The sequence below is a fragment of the Ruditapes philippinarum genome, unplaced genomic scaffold (genome assembly GCF_026571515.1).
Source record: "Ruditapes philippinarum isolate M1 unplaced genomic scaffold, ASM2657151v2 ctg333_1_1_1_1, whole genome shotgun sequence".
Lineage (NCBI taxonomy): Eukaryota > Metazoa > Mollusca > Bivalvia > Venerida > Veneridae > Ruditapes > Ruditapes philippinarum.
This window is the reverse complement of record NW_026864795.1, coordinates 1-23,994: the sequence shown is the minus strand read 5'-3', so window position 1 is coordinate 23,994 and position 23,994 is coordinate 1. Positions and strand designations below refer to the sequence as shown.

The following is a 23,994-nucleotide window of genomic DNA, read 5'->3' as shown; positions in this document are numbered from 1 at the left end:
GTCTCGAATTCATGCCTTCCGAAATCAGCGTAAGACCACTTTACCGATTACAGAATAATCAAAGTTAAAAACCTGATTATGATCTCCCTTAATAAGGCAGAAGTCCACTTTATTGTTTACATCATAAACACGTGTTTTGGTGTGTGTTTTCGTTTTTTTTTTTTTTTTTTTTTTTTTTTTTCTATTTTTTTTTAAAGCAAACTGTATTGTATTAAAAATGAACACGATAACGTCAACATAATACATTATTCGTATTCAGTGGTAACAAAAGTTGCACAAGGTATTTAATAATTATATTTTGTATTTAAGTAAAATATACAGTAGAAATGCCCTTTGTTGCCTAGAGCGGTTGCTCTACAGAGGTAAAATGTAGTGGAGCCCTTTAGAAATAAATAATATTTTGAGGGCCGCTTTGTTATACTGTAATGAAAAAGCGGTAAGTAGGTATACGTAAATCCGAGTTCCAAAAAGTTTTATAGTTTGTCATTTTCTAATTATGACATTTTAATTAGATTATAATTATATAATCTATGTATTGCACATACTTAAAAATGGTAAGCAAAAATAAATGTTTTTGTTTCTCGTACAGTTTGTTTTGAAATATTCTTAACATGTTTTAATATTATTTCTGAATTTAAGTAATAGAAAGAGCACCGAAACACGAGGCTATCTGATTTGTACGAGGGGGCATAGCCCCCCGAGTATTAATCAGATTGCCGAGTGTTTTGGTGTTCTTTCTCTTTTGTATCATAGTCAAACATAAAAGCACGTTCCTTGTTGTCACAAAATGAAACCCCGGCAAAAATGAACCAATGAACGAACATCTGAATATGACATTTCTGTCGCTTTCCCTTTCTCTGCCGTCACAATATGTAACCCCCAGCAAAAATGAGCCAATCAATGGGCATGCTCTGGAGTCCGGGTAACTAATGCCCGCACTCCAGTTAACGCACTGTGCATGTATATGTATACGATTTAAGCCTGACACATTTTTAACAGAAAGGTCTCCAAACTATGATACAATTTATCACTTATTTCACATTTGTATGCATATCTATTTTAATACATTTTTACGATGTGTTTTAACACCCAGGTTCGTCTGCCTGTATTTGATTTTATGAAAGTGTTTAAAAGCTGAATGTAACGTAAAATAAATATTCTAACGGGTATAAGCTAAGCGACCTAATATTCTTACTTCATTCATACAGCAATATGTGAATCTTATTTTTTTTGCGCTGAAACTAGTTAATTCATATAATAATATAACACTTTTCACTCTTTCATTACAAACATCAAAATATAAAATTAAAATTAAAAGATGTATGAGACTGCGTCCTGCAAATTAGAAATGTATTTAAGATTAAACATTGTAAATTTGCTGATCTAGCGCATGCTTTCAATGAGAAAATATTCAACAATTTAAAAAATATACATTTCCTCAAGTTCCTGTGTTGTTTATACTTACAATCGTAATGTTTGACGTAAGAAAATTGTTATTTGGTATTATTCTTTGAACTCCAACGTCTATTAACGCCACAAAAACCATTACGTTACATTCCCTTTATTTTATTTTAAAACAGTAATAGCAAAATATCTTACGCGTTGACCCTATATTTTTATTGCATAAATATTTTCCTTCACTTTCTCACGACACGCTCGAAAAATTATAGCAAAGTTCACCGTGTTGAATTTTTTTTATTACACAATCTTTATTGCGATATCGCGCGGTATTTGCATCAGATATGGACGTCAGAATGTAGAGAAAAATGACGTAGAATCGCAGACTATTAAGCAAATGTTAAAGAAAGATATCATTACAAAGACATACATTTACTGAACACTATAAAATTAAAACGAAGGAAATCGGATGCAAATTGATAAGAACAGATTGGTTTACTGAGAAAAAGACGCAATTTCGCCGCAACCGATAGAAGGCGCTTTGACGTCATAGTAACGCTGTTTATTTATAAAATAATACTGCAGAAGTAAAGCTCACATATCTATATGTTTGCATACAAAAAATTATCAAGATCTGAGATGTTGTCAAATTTCAGTCGGAAAGTAGCGAGCTACCTTAAGGTCACTATCAAAAATTCAAAATTTTAGTACGAATTTATGAATTACATGTATAACCTTTTATGAACGAAAAAAATTTCTAAAATTCCTCATTAAATTTTGCATGCAATTTCTCTTCACAACCGTAATGGATATTCACTTTTGCCTTGACATATTTTCTAGGTACTATCCTAAACAATTAACACATTTGTTATCACTAAATAATTCCCCTTTACCATTTAAAAAAAAACTCCTCCATTAAATAACCCAAGCTCAAGTTTTGACTTTCATAGAGTTCAGTTGGACATGTTGATCAGCTGGTATCTTCTTCACACTGATCTTTTAACAAAGATCCTTAATTACAAGACTCCTGCCTTTATATCAGGAAGAAACTTTACAAATACTTGCCAATTAAAATTTTATCCATTGTCCTCGATGAAGGATGTTCAGCTTCATAATTTTCTTTAGATCTATGTTTCAATAATGACTAATTTAAATATTAAAGAACAATTATATTTTTTTCATCTTTTATTTTTCTACATTAATGTTTACATTTACATACTATGTATATACTTCTTCGTATACCTAAGAAAATACCTGACATATAGTGGCTGCACACATACATTGTAGCAAGCTCATAATACAGGCATTCTATACTAATCATATTTCTACAAATTTTATTATTAATATCACTGGTTCATAATTCCAAGGAATCGACCACAGAAATAAATTAAGTTGATTCCAATATACAATTTTAAATAAATATAAATTTATATTAAGCATGGCTTACTTGCTAGGTAAGCTTTCAGATCAAAACTGAACTAAACAATGATATTTAAGCTAGAGAAATAAACATGGTCACAAAATTGGGTTACAGGATGATTTTTTTTTCATTTTACTTATAGAATTTTAAGACAAAACTTTTGACATGTACACATATGTTAACAATTACACTTGAAATCAACATAAGACAATATTATTTGCATTTATATTCAAATAAGAGAAAGAGGTATTTGTCTTTTTCTGTAGACAAGGAATATTTCCAGTCAAGTCATCTGATAATCTTAGTTGAGGAATACTTCAGAGTTAAACAGACTAAGATTAAACATGACAATAAAATTTTACACTATAGTAAAACACTATCACAGTCAGCATATAAAACATTGTGTAAAAATTTGTATAAATAATTTATATGATATGTACAATAAAATCATTAAGGGACGGACACTAAGAAATACATATTTTAAGAGAGACACTTCAAAATATATTCTAAGAGTTTTGAGATTACTTTTAAAATATTTGCGTCTTAAGTAAAAGGCACAGTGCTTAAAGTAATGGTATTAAATCCAGAGATAAAAATAGCTTGAAACTTTGAATAGTTAACTTTCTTATTTTACTATATAGAATGGAACATGCATTAGTGTACAGTACTATATTCTTTGTTCCTGTTTAAATTAACAGTTCTGACCAATTCATTTCTGTAAATTAAGTCATTTTTTCTTTAAAATAGTAAGAAAGCAAAAGTTTGTAAACTTTTTTTTAAAAGCACATGATTTCTATGCGAACACTTCACTATTGGCACTGATAAATATCATCATATTGTACAATGTGTTATGGAATTGAATGTGTTAATATGTGCCTTCTACTTTCATTTCTTTCTCTACAGAATCTAGTGCATTAAGACATTGTACTGTCAGATTCATACTGCCAATAACTGTCTTCTCATCTGCAACATCCAAAACTGAAAAAAATAATGGGACAATGTTAACTTTGTATAGACATTATAAACATTTGTCATATCATATTACAATCATATTTTGTTAGGTATATGCAATGCCAAACTATCAAAACTGAAAGATAATGTGATTATGATTTTGTTGGGTTTTATTAATAACATTAACTTATATGGTCATCATACTTTGTTTGTTTGACTAAGTTTTATGTTGCACCGTCACAGAATAGGTCTTTTGGCAACTTTCCAGCTTAACCGGAGGAGGAAGACCTCAGGTGCCCTTCCTTGCATTACTTCAGGCACAAATGGGCCTGAGAAGAACCACCGATGTTTGGTAAGCTAGCTGGATAACTTCCCCACATGAAAGAATCTAAAGTCCCAGTTGGTATTCAAACCCAAAGCAGTGAGTGGCAAGTGGTTTAAAGTCAACAACCATAACCACTCGGCCACAAACGCCCCCCTCATCACACTTTGTTTGAAATGATTAGAAACAGTGTCAAAACTGTAGAGAACTGGATATAGATTTTAATAAATGCCAAATAAAGTTACTGCCATAATTGTTCTTTTTTGTCAGACAAACATATTAAAAATAAGTCATTATTTTATATTTTTCAGAGTACAAATTTTTCAGTCCAACTAATCATTTCTGCAATTTTTTTCACACTGAGTTGTTTTGTGATAAGGCTATCTTAAATGAAATTCAGCATTAACTGAGAATGAGAAACTTTAAACCATTCAGGAACGAAATGCCTATTGGTTTATATGTTAACATCTCAACCAAGGCATTGAGAATTGAGACTTTCAGTAAATCATGACCATATTTCATCTTGTGATGCCAATTCTAGTTTGTTCAGAAAACTTAATTATGAATGATTTAAGTATGCTCTAAGTTTTCGCTAGTCAGGTTTTTATCAATATGCCTAATGTAAACAATATACTGAAAATTCAATTTTTATCACCATTCATTTAGTAGATGAAAACCTATTAAAGAAATAGCCGACAAGAATAAAACTTACTGTCAATATCTTCCTCAACAACATCTTTTCTATTACATAGAATATCTCGAACATTTACGAGAGCAAAACCAACATCCTCGCAGTCACGGTCTTGTTCATCTTCAGGTGGCTCACTCACTAATGTAAACCGGATTCTGTAATATTTCATTAATAATTTTTACCATAAGTTAATCAATATTTCATGTATATATTTAACTTAATTGACACATTTTTTAACTGCTCAGTAAAACATGTATTCTTTATAGATATGGTATACTTTTTTTGAATGGTTTTTAATCCCACAACACTTAACGATCAAAAATACAAATATAGATATAAAAAGATTATTCCTTTATCTTCTTTTTCATAGTTGGAACAAATTTTGATTTAAATTATAACCATTGCATAATAATATTATGCACATAGTAGTATATGATGAAAAATTAATAATATAGTAGTGCAGTAAAACACACATTAAATACATGTACATTTAATTTTATGAGCAAAATTTCAAACATGCTATAGCTTAACCTGTAATCTTAACATGTGAGCTGATGATTCTTGGTTTAAAAGGGTTATCTTTTGGTCAGACATATTATGAAAAGGCAATTAATTCTTTTTAAACATGATAAAAATTGTAAGAAATGAGATGAAGTAAATAAAAAACCTCGTGCAGAATTATTAATTTGTATTAAATTGATAATTGTATTACTGATACCGCAAAAATAATTTTTATCACCAAGCATGCTTTCAACTTTCACATGACAATTAGAAATGATTTTTGTTTTGTTTTTTAAGAGAAACTTACAAGTTGTGCCCATTGACACTGAAAACATGTATAAAAACTTTTAACAGTTATTTTGCAAAAAGTCCAATGATTACATTTTGCAGAAAGTTAAATAGTTCCATTTTGCAAAAATTTCAATACTTTCATATTGCAAAAAAGTCAAATAGTTTCATTTTGCAAAAAGTTTAACAATTTATTATTGCAAAGAAGTCAAATAGTTCCATTGTGCAAAAACTTCAGCATATTTTAAGTACATTTTTACAAAAGTGCTATGTCACATTAAAATGAATTAAAATAAGTATAATTTATTTATACAAATGTAATATAATATCATACCTTCCATCATCAGGATCTGAGGGTAACAACATACTGGCTAGGTACTGTCTTCTCTGATAATTCTTCTCAAAATCTACATGGAATGCTGTAAATATCAACATTTATATATATTATCATGATTATACAAAACAACATGAAACTATATCTTAACTGATATATTACAGACAATAAATCATAATAAAAAACAAATCCAATTAGTTATCAATTACCATTATCAATAAGGTTCCATTACATACATGTATTATAAAAAAAAACAAATACAGCACAACTTACTTTTACTGAAGTTAAACTGTATATTATGATATGGTTTAGGTTTTGGCAGTGAGAATGGTGTCTCGGTCTCTTGTGGGTCAATACCGAGGAATTTATACTCTACGAATAACTGACGTATACTTGGGTTGTTCATGGCGTCAGCGTCCTCCTCTAGTGACACATGGTTGATGGCTACAGTCACAGAGTTACCCTGTATATACCACATAATATTTTACATTATAAATATGAGTCCAAGAAATGTTACAGGAATACTAATCTAAATTTAGCACAAATGTCTTGAAATGTTTTTTTACTTTAAAGATCAACACATATTTCCAGCTTTACTTTATAATATGGAGAAAGAGCTGACACCTTAGAAGAACCTCCAACCTTCCATAAGCTCTTCTTTTTCACATGAAAAAATCCAAGTCCATGGCTGGATTTGAACTAACAGCAGTGAGGGCAAATAGTTTTAAGTCAATGACCATAACCACTAGTCTGCGGACATCCCTATTGATTTTATAGAAGTAACATTATCTCTATGGAAATTAGTTAAAAGCTAAACTGTATAAAAGAACTCACAGAAATATATATGTTCACAACTTTTGAATCTGTAAAAATATATTTCAACAATATTTCTAGTTGCTCAAACAACAATGTATGGCTGTATGTTAAAAACTAAAGTTGCTATTAAAACGACTTACAGGTTTCGACTCTGGTTTCTGTTTACGTTTGGACGGTCTTGGTGCCATTACTAGACCCTCACTATCTGATTCTATGGGCGGAGTCTCAGACTCCTCCTCCTCAGTCTCCGGCCGCACCTCCTCATCTCTAAATGTGCTACGCTGACTTGGTTCTGGTGAAATATCTTCACTTATCTCCTCTGTAAATAATGACCATATCATATGTCATCAAATTTTAAAATATTATTAACTTTGCCTGAAGGATTAGAGCCCTACAAACATTATCCTTAACTGCCATTGTTCTAGATATGTTACTTACGTTCTCCTATCTAACAAAAGGCAATAGGTGTATCATATCAAACCATATAAATACATGTAAATTAAATGGACCATTAATATGTACAAGTGCTGTTACTGAAGCCAGTTTTAGATAGTCTTTTTCTTCAGAATGCAGGAAATTCTAAACAAGAGAATGACCAAAAGTTTCTTACCAATAAATTTACTAAACGTCAAAATAAAATAAAAACATCAGATAAACAAATATGACATTATTACCTGTAACAGATTCCCTGGAGGCCTCATCACCAAACATGGTATCTGATTTTACCGTAGATTTTAATGTCTCATCCTGTAAAAATGATAAATCAATTAATTTATGTCAATCAAATATTATAAAAGCCCTTCTGATCACATTAAACCTTTGATAATTTTTTTTTTTGTTTAACTGGGTTTTACATCACATCAACACAGTATAGGTCATATGGCGATGTTCCAGCTTTACTGGTGGAGGAAGACCTCAGGTCCCATTCAATGCATTATTTCAGGCACGAAAGAGCGCCGGAGTAGAACCACAGACGTTCCATAAGCTAGCTAGATTGCTTCCTCACATGAAAGAAACGGGATTCTAACCCACAGCAGCGAGGGACAAGTGGTTTTGATAACTTGTAACATACACATAAATTTATGTGAAAATTAATATTCATCACTCCATAATTGTTTATTTAAATAATTTTATATTTAAACTGATAAACAATATATTTACATAATAATATGAAATGGATATTTTATTTACAGTTTTTTATTAGTTAACTTACCAGTGTTCCTTTCTGTTCATGTGAACCTGAAATAGCAAAGATAACAATATACTTATAGTATACCTAATATGTTCTCTGTTAAATTACATGTACCATACAAATTTTGTCTGAATATTCAATATTTTAATTACTCCTACTTTGTTAATCAATTATCGTAAACTAGCAAATTAGACAAATAATGCCAGCTAATTTCATCTACTGCAAATTATCTAAATGAATAAACATATGAATCTATTTACACAATGATATCAAGAGAATAACTTGGTGGAAAAAACAATAGAATAATTATAAACATAGTATGATTAAAACATCTTCTGTAAAATTTACATCAATATTATAGAAATAATTACTTACTGAACTGCCAAAATTCTTATAATTTTGATTTAAATAATTCAACATATCCAAACTTATCTGATTGGCAGTTCTGAAACATGATTCATTTTACAAGAAGTAAACATTCCAACAAATTTATGCAAAAGTTCAAAACAAAATATCAATGATAACTGAAATGAACATATTCAAGCTGTATTACTTTGTTTGTTTTTTTGTCAATTTTAACACATTTTTGAATATATCTTGGCAGGCAATCTGCCTGTCTGTCTTGAAATGTCTCCCTAGGTAAGTTAACTAAACAGTAGTTATCAATTTCTTCACAAGTTATGATTTAACAATCAAATATATATACAAAATTGCATGCAATTATGGTGAAAACTTGATAAATACCTGGTATATTACAATTTAAACTGTCAATAATAATGTAGTGGATAGAACAATCAAAACAAAAACAAGATTGCATTTTAGAAAATGCTATGCCACCGCATTAATACAACACTAAATAGAAGTGTAGGAATAAATACTGTTGGAGAACGGGTCTTTTAACCTCGTATATTATTGTCTGGATGAGCCGTTACCAATGCAAAACTAACGTATTACTATAAACTGCTAGCATTCCCTTGCAGAAAGATAAGCAGACCACAGCCTTATTTCATGACTACATCAAAGGACAACACTGAAAGACACTTTGTCAAAATCTAGGTCAGCTGATATCAAAGTTCACTTTACATCTTAATCTGTGCACATGGTTCAAATTTCATAGCTGTACATCAAAGGACAAGAAAAAGTAGGTCACAAAATCAAAATCTAGGTCACTTGATATAAAAGTTCAATTTTACAACCAAAACTGTGCACATGGTCAAAATTTCATTGCTGTTCATCAAAGGACAAGAAAGTAGGTCACTGTCCCCTTGGGCAAGGCAAAATTTTGAGCTAAGGGTTTAATTCAAAACAATCTTGATACAGGTCCACCAAACAACATTTCAAGTCAAATATCTAAGCTGTAGCTTTCTCCCATTCAGAAAAACATTTGTTTTATTTTCTGTTTTAATAATGTGTACTTAATGAAAATCACTGCCCCCAGGCAGGGCCAATTTTGACACCAGGGGAAAAATTTGAACAACTTTGGTAGAGGACCTACAGATGATATTATATAGCAAACATCAAAGCTCTATGCCTTGTACCTTTAGACAAAAATAGTTTTTTTTTTGTTTTTTTTTTTACTATATGTACATAATGAAAATCAATGAACCCGGGGCGGACCCAATTTTGACCCCAGGGCTATAACTTGAACAATCTTAGTAGAGGTTCACTTCCCAAAGTCTCATGCCATAAATTTAACCTCTAGCCTTTGTCAATTCAGAGAAGTAGATTTTTCAAGTTTTTACTTTATACATATAAGGAAAACTATCGCCTCTAGGGAAGGGCAATTTTTTCACCAGGGTCATAATTAAAACAACATTAGTAGAGGACCCATAGATGATATTATATACCAAATATCAAAGCTCTAAGCCTTGTCCCTTCAGACAAGAAGATTTTTTAATTTTTTACTATATGTACATAGTGAAAATCAATGACCCCTGGGGGTGGGGCCAATTTTGACACCAGGACTATAGTTTGTACAATCTTGCTAGAGGTTCACTTTACAATGTTTCATGCAAAATATCTTAACTCTCGCCTTTGTAAATTTAGAGAAGATGATTTTTTAAGTTTTTACTATACACATATAAGGAAATCCTATGGCCCCCGGGGCGGGGCTAATTTTGACACTAGAGGCAAAATTTGAACAACTTTGGTAGAGTACCTATAGATGATATCATTTAATAAATATTAAAGCTCTAAGCCTTGTACCTTCAGACAATAAGATTTTTTTCTTTTTTTACTATATGTATATATTGGAAATCATTGACCCCCGTGGCAGGGGCAATTTTGACCCCAGGGCTATAATTTGAACAATCTTGCTAGAAGTTCACTACACAATGTTTCATGCAAAATATCTAGCCTCTAGCATTTGTCAATTGCTAGAAGAAATGTTTTTAAAGTTTTTACATTAAGTTTCTACAATATACATATAAAGAAAACCAATGACCCCAGGGGCGAGCCGATTTTGACCCAAAGGCTATAATTTGAACAATCTTGCTAGAGGTTCACTACACAATGCTTTATGTAAAATATCTAAGCTCTAAGCCTTTTGGGTCTTCACGAGAAGGTATTTTAAGTTTTTACTATATGTGCATATAGTGAAATTCAATGACCCCCGGGCGGAGCCGATTTTGACCCCAGGGCTATAATTTGAACAATCTTGGTAAGGGTCTACAAGACAATGCCTTATGCAAAATATCTAAGCTCTGGGCCTTTTGGGTCTTTACAAGAAGTTATTTTCAGTTTTCACTATATGTACATATAGTGAAAATCAATGACCCCCCGGGGCGGGGCCGATTTTGACCCCAGGGCTATAATTTGAACAATCTTGGTAGAGGTCTACCAGACAATGCCTTATGCAAAATATCTAAGCTCTAGGCCTTCTGGGTCTTTACAAGAAGATTTTTTAAATTTATTCTTATAATTCATTTTGGTTGCCATGGCAACCAGATTTCTGCATGGAATGAAATTCTTTGAACAACTTTGGAAGCCCTTCACCCAAGGATCAATCCTGCCAAGTTTGGTTGAAATTGGACAAGTGGTTTTTCACAAGAAGATTTTTTAAGTTCACTATATAATCTATATAACACACACACACACAAACAAACACACACACACACAGGTGAATCGCTATATGCCACCGCATCGCAGATGCTGCGGTGGCATAACAAGTGGTTTTTCACAAGAAGATTTTTTAAGTTCACTATATAATCTATATAACACACACACACACAAACAAACACACACACACACAGGTGAATCGCTATATGCCACCGCATCGCAGATGCTGCGGTGGCATAAAAAGAGAAACATGGTTGGTGTGCAAGCTTAATTTTCTTGTTTGAGGTAAACAGGTCAAAGGTCAGACTCAACCGACATTGATAGGGACAACTGATCTCATCAAACAAAACAAAACAAAAAACTTAAATTTACATGAAACATATGAACAACAGACACAATGTAAATGTAACATAACTATATCTCAGCATGTTAAGATAACACCACCACCAGTATAGGAACAGGACAATGCACACATTTTTTAAGCTAATATGAGCCGCGTCACAACAAAACCAACATAGTGCGTTTGCGACCAGCATGGATCCAGACCAGCCTGCGCATCCGCGCAGTCTGATCAGGATCCATGCTGTTCGCTATCAGTTTCTCTACTTGAAATAGAGGTGGTAAGCAAACAGCATGGATCCTGATCAGACTGCGCAAATGCGCTGGCTGGTCTGGATCCATGCTGGTCGCAAACGCACTATGTTGGTTTTGTCGTGATGCGGCTCATATATGATTGTGTTCAAATTTAATATTGATCCAAACTCAAAGTATGAGTCAATGGAGGAAAAGTTAACCAAAGTTACTGGATATCACAGGTAAGAAGCAGGTAAACAAGGGTCATGTTTTTATCAATTATATAAATAATTGAAAGAATTACAAATATGCCATTCATTACAGTCACTTACACCTACATATACAATATACATGTACAGTATACAAACAAAATTTTCAATGAGAAATAAAGGTATAAATCATTTGCAATTAAGTCCTGTAATTTTAGAGTCACAACAATGTGCTTAACAGTACATGTATGTATTTCCATGATTACTTTTTTAAACTTCTTACTATCCAGGTTTCCTTTTTAAATCTAAAATATTAAGTTATGTGGATGGCATTCCACAACTTTAACGAATGAAAAAATTGAAGTCTCTATGAATCCACAAATTCTGCTGTAACTTAAACCATTATCTGTTTTAAGAGTAAAAGGTATATTTTCATGCTGGGTTAAGTGACACATATGTATATTATTGTTTCATGCAAGGTATAGGATACTGGATTTCGTTACACTATTCATTAAGTAAAGCATATATAGTATTCTTCAGCATAATATGTCTCGGACAGGATACAGGTAAAACAAACTGGAGCATTATCATTTATTACAAGTTGCAGTCCATAATTTAAAAATATTCTAAAGTTGCAAAATAGCGCTCTAAGGACAGATTGCTGAAACATACCCCTATATTATAAACATAGAATCACACTAAACCCCAATGTAAAAAACTAAAGATAAGGAAATATCATGCTGAAATAAAACTATATACATGTATATAACCTGTACCATGCTGTATTGTTAACAGAGGGAGAGGGCGGAGTTATAACCTATTCCAATTACTATATATATTCCGTGACTTTTATTTGTGTTTAATTGAAATATAAGAAATGTTCCTGATCATTTTAACAGAGATATATTGATGCATGCAAGGTAAGAAGTAGAAAATCAGTGCATTCATGTATGTACAAAATATATGTCACATATTACAAATGGTAGTATCATATACATGCCAGTTTTACCTGACCAATCAAATGTGTTTCTCTTTCTAGGCTTGGGTTTTGGTGACTGATACGTATCTACAATATTTTCATTAAATATATCAATTAATTAATTAATCAATCAATTAACTACAAGTCTAGTCTAGTACCTGTTCTGTAACAGAAACATTTTGATCATCTGTGATACAGCTTTAAGAGAAAAAATTCCAGCAGGTGATCTCATTTATTTACAAAACAGCAAGGTTTTGTCCTTGACACTTGCTATAGGCATTACATATACACTCAATGCTATAAACCTAATCAGTCCGATAATATGTCTAAATCAACCATATTTTATGTCTTTCAGTTGTGATTTTCTTTCATTTTCAACACAGGTTTTGCTACATTGATTTTAGTTCTGTATTAAGCTTCTATCTATGAGATAACAATTAAGTTATATCTAGATCTATAATACATCACTCAGAAACAGTTACAGACATAGTAACACACTGGAAAGATACATGTTAGTAAAAAACAAACAAAAAACAAACAAACGTTATACTTTATAATGCAAACCAATGGTAAATTATAGAGTGTGAAAGCCAAAAATAGTTATTTTGAAGAAGTGAAAAACCAAACCAAAGATTTTATGTATGTGAGTAAAACACTTCTATTACTTATACTTATTAAGTCCTTTAATATAATAAATATCTTAAAGTGTTGGTCAAGTTCTTTTATATAAAAATATACAAAAAAGTGTTTTACTGTTACATATTTATATCAAAATTCAAACTTAGAATTAAAGTGAAGAGACAAACTTTACTGGCATGGCTGATTTGAAAAAAAAAAATCTCTTAAAACATAAAAAAAAAGGATTTTAATCCATAGCCCTGTATTGTCTTAAAATAATCATGCTGTTTTTCCACATCATAATTTTTACATGTTGAAAGATAGCTTATGCAATTAGCCATGCTAATAAAATTTTAGAAACTTTACATGTAAGAATCACATCTTTTTCACTCTTTTTTTTTGTTAAGTACAATTCAAACACTGAAAATGAAAACTATATTAGTACAGTGAAATAAGATGAAATGATAAGTGAAGATAACACAGAAAGAGCTAGTGTTTCTGGAGGGAAGTTGGGATAGGTGTGGAGTGCAGCTGTACCTCTACGCTGACTGGTTCTGCTTGCCCTGCTTGCATGACTACTGGCCCTACTGCTGGCCCTACTGCTGGCTCTACTGCTGGCTTTACTACTGGCGTGACTCCTAACTGAGCCACGATCGGACTGTACTTCTTCCCCGACCTCCTCCGCAATTTCCTCGTTAATGTTATATTCTGGGCTTGGAACTTCTTAAAATCGGGACAATTTGAAATAATTAGATACTGTATAAATCGACTCTATTTGCTTCCACTTTATATAACTATCATACATCTCTGATCTTTAAAATTTATCACTGTTACTGTTTGTAAAGATTAACAATTTCTAATCCAATATAGCTCCTCTAATTATATTCAAATGCCATTTGAAACCACTGTTTTTCATGGACCGTTTTTGCCAGACATTTAATCATTTTAATTTAAACCTGGGCAACTGAAAACAATATTTCTCAAGCTCACCCAAATGATTCTAATACTAACACCTTCTCATATTACTCCTGTAGTTTTTTCTTCTTAAAGGAACTCCACTGAGGTCCAAAAACCCTTACATAAATTTTGAATTTCTTAGCTGAATCATCTGAGGCATTTAAAACACTGAATGATATGTAAAAGATAATTAAGAAATATACCCTGAAATAAATAAAAATCATATTTTTGTGCTTTTTTCCAGCCTGATAATGATTTTGAGTCTTTTTCACAACTAGAAATAATTATTCTAAAAAAACTGAGTGAATGAATGATCTGAAATTTTAGATAAATGATCTAGACCTACATCAAATGTAGCATTAATCTCGAAGAATTATTTTCAGTCCTCTCATGTCAAAAGACCTCAGTGGAGTCCCTTTAAGTTAATGTTTCGAAACAAATATTTTAATTGCATGTGATCTCCTAGGTGTAATATTAAATGTTCTATGCTCAAATCTCAGGTGAAGCTGAAATATTTCTTTAACTCATTTTGAAACATCAGTCTAACAGGCCTTCTGTTTCCCAGATGTAATGAAATATGTATTACAGAACAACCAAAATGTGTTACTTCAAACACAAATATTAACCAGCATTGTTATAACATAAAATATTTCATTGCCTTACCTTCATCATAGACTGGTGGTGGCGTTGGAGTCACATTTTCTTCGGATCTTCCTGAAACTTTGTGAAGGTAATGAAACAATGATTATGAAGCAAATAGCTAGCAAGTTACAAATACTGTACTAATATCATAGCAAAATAAGTCAAACTACTTTGTCAAATTCTACACCTGTACTTTGCCTACGGTCAAGTTAATTGCAAATCTTTCATAAGTAAATGCAAACCCTTTGAATAGTGATCTCTGTAGCAAACAGCTTGTTAATCAGGGCAAATAGGACATATCTGGGGAATTTAAATGGGTAATTACCATATTTGTGGGGACATTATGCATAAAATGAGATAAAGCTACATGATATACATCTAAGGCCAGATGACTTGTTAAAAATATAGTGCAAATAAAAAGCAATTTGTTGGCCAAAAAGCAATATTTAAAGCATTATTAAGACATTTAAAAGACACTCCCTACCTCCCTATAGTCACACTGGGTGTATCAATTTGAGCCATTTAAACAATAATAATTGCCACTATCTTATAGCCTACTATACAAACAAGAGAAAACCAAACATAAAAAGGCAACTTTATACAAACCTTTCCTACGCCTAACTTTTAAAATGCTTTTCATCTTTTTTCCTTTCTTAGCTAGAAGTATTTTCATATATTTTTTTTCAAATACATTTTCAAAGTTGAATTCAAAAGGCAGTTGCTTGATAACATGATTTCTTTACAGTAAAAGTGATTTGCTTGAAATATTAACAGAAAACTAGAAATGTGTCCATAGGACACGGGTGCCTCCACCGCGCCACTGTTCTGTCAATCTTTTTACTAAGTCAAGGGAAATAACTCTACAAATACTGGATAAATCCACAAGCGAAACCCCAGGTGCAAATCTAAATATGCTGAGCAACCTGCCCATAAGGTTTAATGACTATGTCAAATCCTTTTTGAGTTACATGTACATGCGACACAAGTTGAAAATTGCAAAAAATTTCTTAGTCAAGGGCAATAACTCTGAAAATACTAAATAAATCCAGACGAAAATGTTTGGTGCACAACTGCACATCTGATCAATATTCCTGTAAAGTTACATGACTCTAGGTCAAATACTTTTTGAGTTACGTGCGACACATGTTGAAAATTGCAAAATTTTACTAAGTCAAGGGCAATAACTCTGAAAATACTAAAAACATCCAGACGAAAATACCCAGGTGCACAACTACACATGCTGATCAACATTCCTGTAAAGTTTCATGACTATAGGTCAAATACTTTTTGAGTTACGTGCGACACAAGTTGAAAATTGCAAAATTTTACTAAGTCAAGGGCAATAACTCTGAAAATACTAAAAATATCCAGACAAAAATACCCAGTTGCACAACAACACATGCTGATCAACATTCCTGTAAAGTTTTATGACTCTAGGTCAAATACTTTTTGAGTTACATGCGACACAAGTTGAAAATTGCAAAATTTTACTAAGTCAAGGGCAATAACTCTGAAAATACTAAAAATATCCAGACAAAAATACCCAGGTGCACAACAACACATGCTGATCAACATTCCTGTAAAGTTTCATGACTCTAGGTCAAATACTTTTTGAGTTACATGCGACACAAGTTGAAAATTGCAAAATTTTACTAAATCAAGGGCAATAACTCTGAAAATACTAAAAATAACCAGAAGAAAATACCCAGGTGCACAACAACACATGCTGATCAACATTCCTGTAAAGTTTCATGACTCTAGGTCAAATACTTTTTGAGTTACGTGCGACACAAAAGTGAACGGACGGACGGACAGACGGACGGACAAGGGTAAATCTAAATGCCTGCCACTAACATTGGGGCACAAAAAACTAATGAATGGTCATGTAATGCCACTTTCCTAAATAAATAAGGTATACTGCATAATAACCAGTACAATCATGTTTTAAATAAAACAAGAGGGCCATGATGGCCCTGAGGTCGCTCACCTGTATATAGGCCCCCCCCCCCCAACCCCATCACCCCCCCCCCCCCCCCAACGTTGCAGGGCAATTTAACCCAAGGGCTTTTATTTACACAAAACTTGGTAGACACCCATAAGAAGATGTTTCATGCAAAACATCTAAGCTCTAGCTCATTGGGCTTTTTAAATTTAAGTTTTTACTATACACATATAGTTAAAAACAATGACACACCTGGGGCCGGGCCAGTTTTGACCCCAGGGCTTTAATTTGAACAAACTTTGTAGACACTTACTAGAAGATGTTTCATGTTTAATATCTAAACTCTAGCTATTTGGGTTTTTTCAAAGAAGATTTTAAGTTTTTGCTATACACATATAAAGAAAATCAATGACCCCCGGGGCGGGGCCAATTTTGACCCCAGGTCTTTTATTTGAACAAACTTTGTAGACACTCACTAAAAGATGTTTCATGCTTAATATCTTAACTCTAGCTATTTGGGTTTTTTCAAAGAAGATTTTTTAAGTTTTTGCTATACACATATAAGGAAAATCAATGACCCCCGGGGCGGTGTCAATTTTGACCCCAGGGCTTTTATTTGAACAAACTTGGTAGACACCTATTAGAACATGTTTGATGCTAAATATCTTAGCCATAGCTCTTTGAGTTCTTTAAAAGAAGATTTTTTAAGTTTTTACTATATGCATATAGGGAAAATCAATGACCCCCCGGGGCGGGGCCAATTTTGACCCCAGGGCTTTTATTTGAACAAACTTGGTAGACACTTATTAGAACATGTTTCATGCTAAATATCTTAGCTCTAACTCTTTTGGTTCTTTAAAAGAAGATTTTTTAAGTTTTTACTATATGCATATAGGGAAAATCAATGACCCCCCGGGGCGGGGCCAATTTTGACCCCAGGGCTTTTATTTGAACAAACTTGGTAGACACTCACTAGAAGATGTTTCATGCCAAATATCTAAGCTCTAGCTCTTATGGTTTTTTAAAAGAAGATATTTAAAGTTTTTCCTTTCGGTTGCCATGGCAACCAGAGTTCTGCATGGAATTAAATTCTTTGAACAATTTTTAAAGGTGACCACCAAAGGAACATTCCTGTGAAGTTTGGATGAAATTGGCTTAGTGGTTTATGAGGAGATGTCATTTAAAGTAAAAGTTTACGGACGGACGACGGACGGACGCCGGACGAAAAGCGATCACAAAAGCTCACCCTGTCACTTTGTGACAGGTGAGCTAAAAATTATAAGTTCAATTCTGTTCAAATGCAAGGTAAGAGTTATGGCCCTTAAACTTCTAACAAACACAATGAACATATTTATACAAATCTAAAAAAACGGTTAAACATATATTAGGAATACTTCACAAACATCTCAACTACAGCTGCTTAATTTTGTACATGTATTGAGAATGCCTTGTAAAAAAAAAAACAAACAAACTAGAAATGTGTCCATAGGACACGGGTGCCCCCACCGCGCCACTGTTCTGTCAATCTTTTTACTAAGTCAAGGGAAATAACTCTACAAATACTGGATAAATCCACAAGCAAAACCCCAGGTGCAAATCTAAATATGCTGAGCAACCTGCCCATAAGGTTTAATGACTATGTCAAATCCTTTTTGAGTAACTTGTGACACAAGTTGAAAATTGCAAAAATTTTCTAAGTGAAGGGCAATAACTCTAAAAATACTAAATAAATCCAGACGAAAATACCTGATGCACAACTGCACATGCTGATCAATATTCCTGCAAAGTTACATGACTCTAGGTCAAATACTTTTTGAGTTACGTGCGACAAATGTTGAAAATTGCAAAATTTTACTAAGTCAAGGGCAATAACTCTAAAAATACTAAAAATATCCAGACAAAAATACCCAGGCGCACAACTACACATGCTGATCAACATTCCTGTAAAGTTTCATGACTCTAGGTCAAATACTTTTTGAGTTACATGCGACACAAGTTGAAAATTGCAAAATTTTACTAAGTCAAGGGCAATAACTCTGAAAATACTAAAAAATATCCAGACGAAAATACCCAGGTGCACAACAACACATGCTGATCAACATTCCTGTAAAGTTTCATGACTCTAGGTCAAATACTTTTTGAGTTACATGCGACACAAGTTGAAAATTGCAAAATTTTACTAAGTCAAGGGCAATAACTCTGAAAATACTAAAAATATCCAGACGAAAATACCCAGGTGCACAACTACACATGCTGATCAACATTCCTGTAAAGTTTCATGACTCTAGGTCAAATACTTTTTGAGTTATGTGCGACACAAAAGTGAACGGACGGACGGACAGACGGACGGACGGACAGACGGACAAGGGTAAATCTAAATGCCCGCCACTAACGTGGGGGCACAAAAACAAAGTTATCTAAAAGTTATCGCATGGTTTGGAACATTTCCTTTGTTCTTACTAACCCATTATACTCAGTACACTTCAACGAGCATTTCAAAACTGTATTGATATATAACAGTACAGTTTTTTCATTGATTCATATAGGGAAAAAAACTCGACTGTTATATATCGGTCGAGTTTTTTCCGCACCTGTTATATATCAATGCAGTTTTTTTTCATAGAGGCTCCAATGGGGCAGTGTTAACGACCTTTCCCAGTAGCAAAAAAAAAATGGAATCAATAAAATAAAATAAATAAATAAATACAATGAAAAATATAAACAAAGATAATTAATGAAATGAAAATTTACTCTCATTTAATCAAAAAGGTACATCCGCTGAATGAATTATTTCCACTGAAAAAAACCCTTTAATTAAAATAAATCAATATTAGTAACAGTTTACAATTCGCCTCTAACATTGGATGTCTCTTGTATATCTTTTTTCTTTTTTGCGGCAGACAACTTGAAAAAACTGCCTTATCATGAATAACTGTAATATAGCTAACGATTTATTTATTTATTTTTTATTATTTATTTATTATTTATTTATTTTCTTATTTATTTATTTATTTCTATTACAAAAACGGAAACATTATGCCATTGCGATAAAACAGTTATAGTATATGAAACTCGTTAGTTACGGGGGTATAACACTGGCCGGGGCGACATCTCGGGATGTTTCTGCAAAAAAATGTCTCGGCCTAAGGGCCTCGACATTTTTTTTAGCAGAAACACCCCTTGATGTCGCCCCAGCCAGTGTTATATCCTCGTAACTAACTCGTTTCATGTACTATAACTATTACTTAAATGCATAGCAGGTGCTAAAAATCACAAAAATTAGCAGAAATTATGTAAATACCTGGTGTTTGAGTCTCGTTCAGTGTTGTCATGGTGTCCATTCCAGACGGCATGATGTTAGACACGGCACGTGACACAGCCTCGTGTACCGTGGCATCACGTTGTAACGTGGTAGGTTCAATACTGTCTTCCTCTGCCTCACTGCTTGATGATGGTAGCAACTGTCTCTGTAATATTATAATACATATAATGATTAAAATCTCAAATTAACCAATATGATGCTTGTGATTAGAGTCTTACTTATTACTTAAGCTTATATTTATTTAAGCTTGATTGCAAAAACAAGTTCTTGCTGCAACTTACATTAATCACTCTCGAGTCCGCTTCGTGGAACCAACCAGTACTGGTGTTATATGTAGAAACATGGTCGGGACCCAATTAGGGCTGGAACCCATGATCCCTGGCTTGAGAGGCAGACACCTTAACCACTAGGCCACTTATTTAAGTCACATAAAAGAAGAAAATTATTTATCGGATTTTCGCTATAGACATTATATTATGTTTTATGAGCTTTAAAGTTTGAATAAACTTCATATCTATTTTACCTTTGGAGGTTGTCTAGGTTGCCGTGGTTTCGGTTCTTCCTGGGATTTTGGCATTGGTGTTGATGTGGCTGAAGGACCTGGGAACCGGGCAGCCAGTCTGGGAGCAGCCTGGGTTTGAACTTGAGTCTCATCTTGGAAGGCTACGAGTTTCTCAGGAGGTTCATGTGGAGCTGCCTCCATCTGCTTTATAAATATAAACAAATTAGTTCATCAAAAATTTATTTCATAATAAAATAAATATTATTTGTATAAGAAACTGACATCAATTTTGTAGATAACACTATAAGTTCTTATGTTTTAAAGTATAAATTCTTATTATAACATCAACAAATCAGTTAAAGAGCATTCTATCTATTCCAAACGTAAACAACAATACAACTCTGTAAATGAAGATGGTTCTCTATGTGCTCTAAACAATCTTCTAGTTATACAAGTATGTGTATAAAGAAGACATACAGAATTTATAGATGATATTGAATGAGGGTAGGTTCAATACTGAATTTATTGAACAAAACAGTACTGATGAGGACTATATACTTCAAAGTCAGCATCCAAAATACTAATCAGAAATTGTGTTATTGTAACACTAGGGTAGGAAATAAACAAAAAGAAGTGAATAAAAGATACCTCGTGTCTTTGAGCTGTAGATTTCAATGCTGAAGGTGGCATGTATGTAAACTGCCAGCGTAGTTCCACCTCAATACAGCCGTTTATTCTACCGTTAGCAGCCTTCAGTTCAAATATACCTTGTACACCTTTATCATGAGCTAATGGTATCAATGGAATATCTGCTATACCCAGGTAGGCCGTCTGCTCAGGATCTGTATCGTCAAACACAAATATCTTCAATGGCTGAAAAAACAAAAATCATCTCATTAAATTTCACACTAAATTTCAAATTTTACACAGTTGCAGCCAATAAAAATCTCAAACAAGAACAATTCAATCTCCTCACATTGTTAGAGACAAGAATTCTACAATGATTACTTCATCGAAATAAATCACAATCCATTACATTTTGTAGTATTGTTTAATGTAGTCCCAGGTGTTTATGTTCAGCAATACATCTAAATCACTTACTCTAACAAATACTAGAATCATTTACATTAGTTCAGATTCATATTTGCATATACGTTAGCATAAAAATTTTTTTGACAAGTCAAGTAAGTGTTGTTCCAGAAAGATAATACTTTAAATGTGTGTGTGTGAAATAAAAATTTGAAATATAAACATGATAGTGTAAGTAAAGTTTTACATTGGTTTTCAATATTGATCCAGATCGCCTGTCATTGGTACAGGGTATGTCTTGATGTCGTTAAACTCTGGATTATTTGAGCTGTTTATTATCACTGTATCATGATCATTGTAGTCAAAGAACTGGTACACACAATATGGCGACGGCTGTACATCTATAAAATATCACACAAAATCTATATTTAGAAATCATTTCTCTAATTCACTACAAAAATCAAAATTTTAAAGGAACTTCTTCTTTCATATTTAAAAAATTTAGCTAGATGATTATGTAAATGAAATCTCAAAAAAATTGACTTTGGACTAATCAATTTCACCAAAATTAAAGACAAAATTAACTTTCAATACATGGAAATAATAATCAATAAACATTGTGAAGTTTAATTATCTAACATTTTGAAAATCTAAGATTTACAAGGATTAAAATAGACATCTTACTATCTCTCCTAGCTTTAAGTCCTGAACATCGTGTAATTTTGATATGTAATTCATTAACATTATCTGGTGGTCTTCTAGCAGCCTCCTCATCCATAGCTTGTAAACTCTCGTTTGCTGCCCGAATATTTGTACTCATATATCCTAGAGCTTTTGTTCTCTCCTGTAACAGTATGTATGTATATAAATTTAGTAAGTATGCTGTTTAAACAACAATGAAAAATTCACATTCTTCATCTTTCCTGTTGTCAAAACTTGATCAAGTTAAAATGCTACAGGTGTCCAATGAAATTCAAAAAGAATTATTGAACACTATAACAATTATCTAAAGCTGGAGAACTTGCAATCAATTATATCATGTAATTAACCTTCTAGCTAAGAGCATGTGAGCACTTTAAACAAGTGTATCCAAGTAAAATAAAGGCCTTCATTATTCATAATTCTAACACAAACTGCATTTTTTCCTAATAAATATATATATCACCCTCATGATATAATTCCTCCCATTGAAACTCCAAATAGTGATTTTATTTAGCGATAAAATAAATGTTGGGGATATATTATTTCTTAAATGATTCAAGTAAGTTATGATGAAAAAAAAAAGGTCTTTGTATTGATATCATTTTTAGTAATCTCTTAGACTCTACATTAATATTACTGTGATTTTATATATTTGTCATAATATATGATAGAACTAACCTTGTAAAGTATAGTAACAATAATATACAAGAGAACTAACCTTGTAAAGTATAGTAACAATAATATACCAGAACTAACCTTATATAGTCTAAGAGCCTGATCCATAGGTACCCTCAGTCTTACCCAGTATTCTACAGTACCAAACCCAATACCTGTACCATTACCAGTAACACCTGTCAATGTTGCCGTACCGTGTATACGACCATATGTCTTATCAAATATCTCTCGAAAAACAAGTTGACAAGCTGCAATAGTGTTAAAATCCTGGCCAAATGATTGGTGGAGCTCCAATGTACAGGATTCCTGAAATAAATGAATACAGAATATGTACAACCAATATCATATTATCATTTATTCACCTAGCATAAATTGACTATAGTTTGTATATTATTAACAAATCAAAATATATGGCTAAGAAATAGTAAATCCTTGGTACATTTTTTTACCTTAAATGCTTTTATTCTTTAAAAATCATATATTGGCATTTTATTTTGTACATGATCATATGCATAAAGAAGAAGAGTTCAAACAGATCTCAAACAAGTTGAAAAATTGAATAAATAAAAGAAGAGATAAGGATTTATTTATCAAGCTATCAATTATAAATGAAATAAACATCGTACCTTTTGTAGATAGTGTAGGAAGAAATCATCCACTTTCACCACATACTTGTGAAGTGAAGTCAAATTCTGGACTGAAAAACAACAGAAAAATCAATCAGAAATTCAGATTGGTTTAATTTCATGCCATCAAAAAATACAACTATTTTTTATCATACTTAATAAAATCTATGACAATGATAATACTTTCATTTAAAAAACAACAATCAATTTATATTACTTTTATTAATGAAATCTTCCTCTTTTTTTCA

General features: G+C 32.4%; 1 pseudogene; it reads right to left on the bottom strand.

The window, feature by feature from the left end:
* Nucleotides 1-2,565: 2,565 nt before the first annotated feature.
* LOC132726812 (protein fantom-like) lies at nucleotides 2,566-23,817 on the bottom strand (annotated as a pseudogene).
* Between the last annotated feature and the right edge of the window lie 177 nt (nucleotides 23,818-23,994).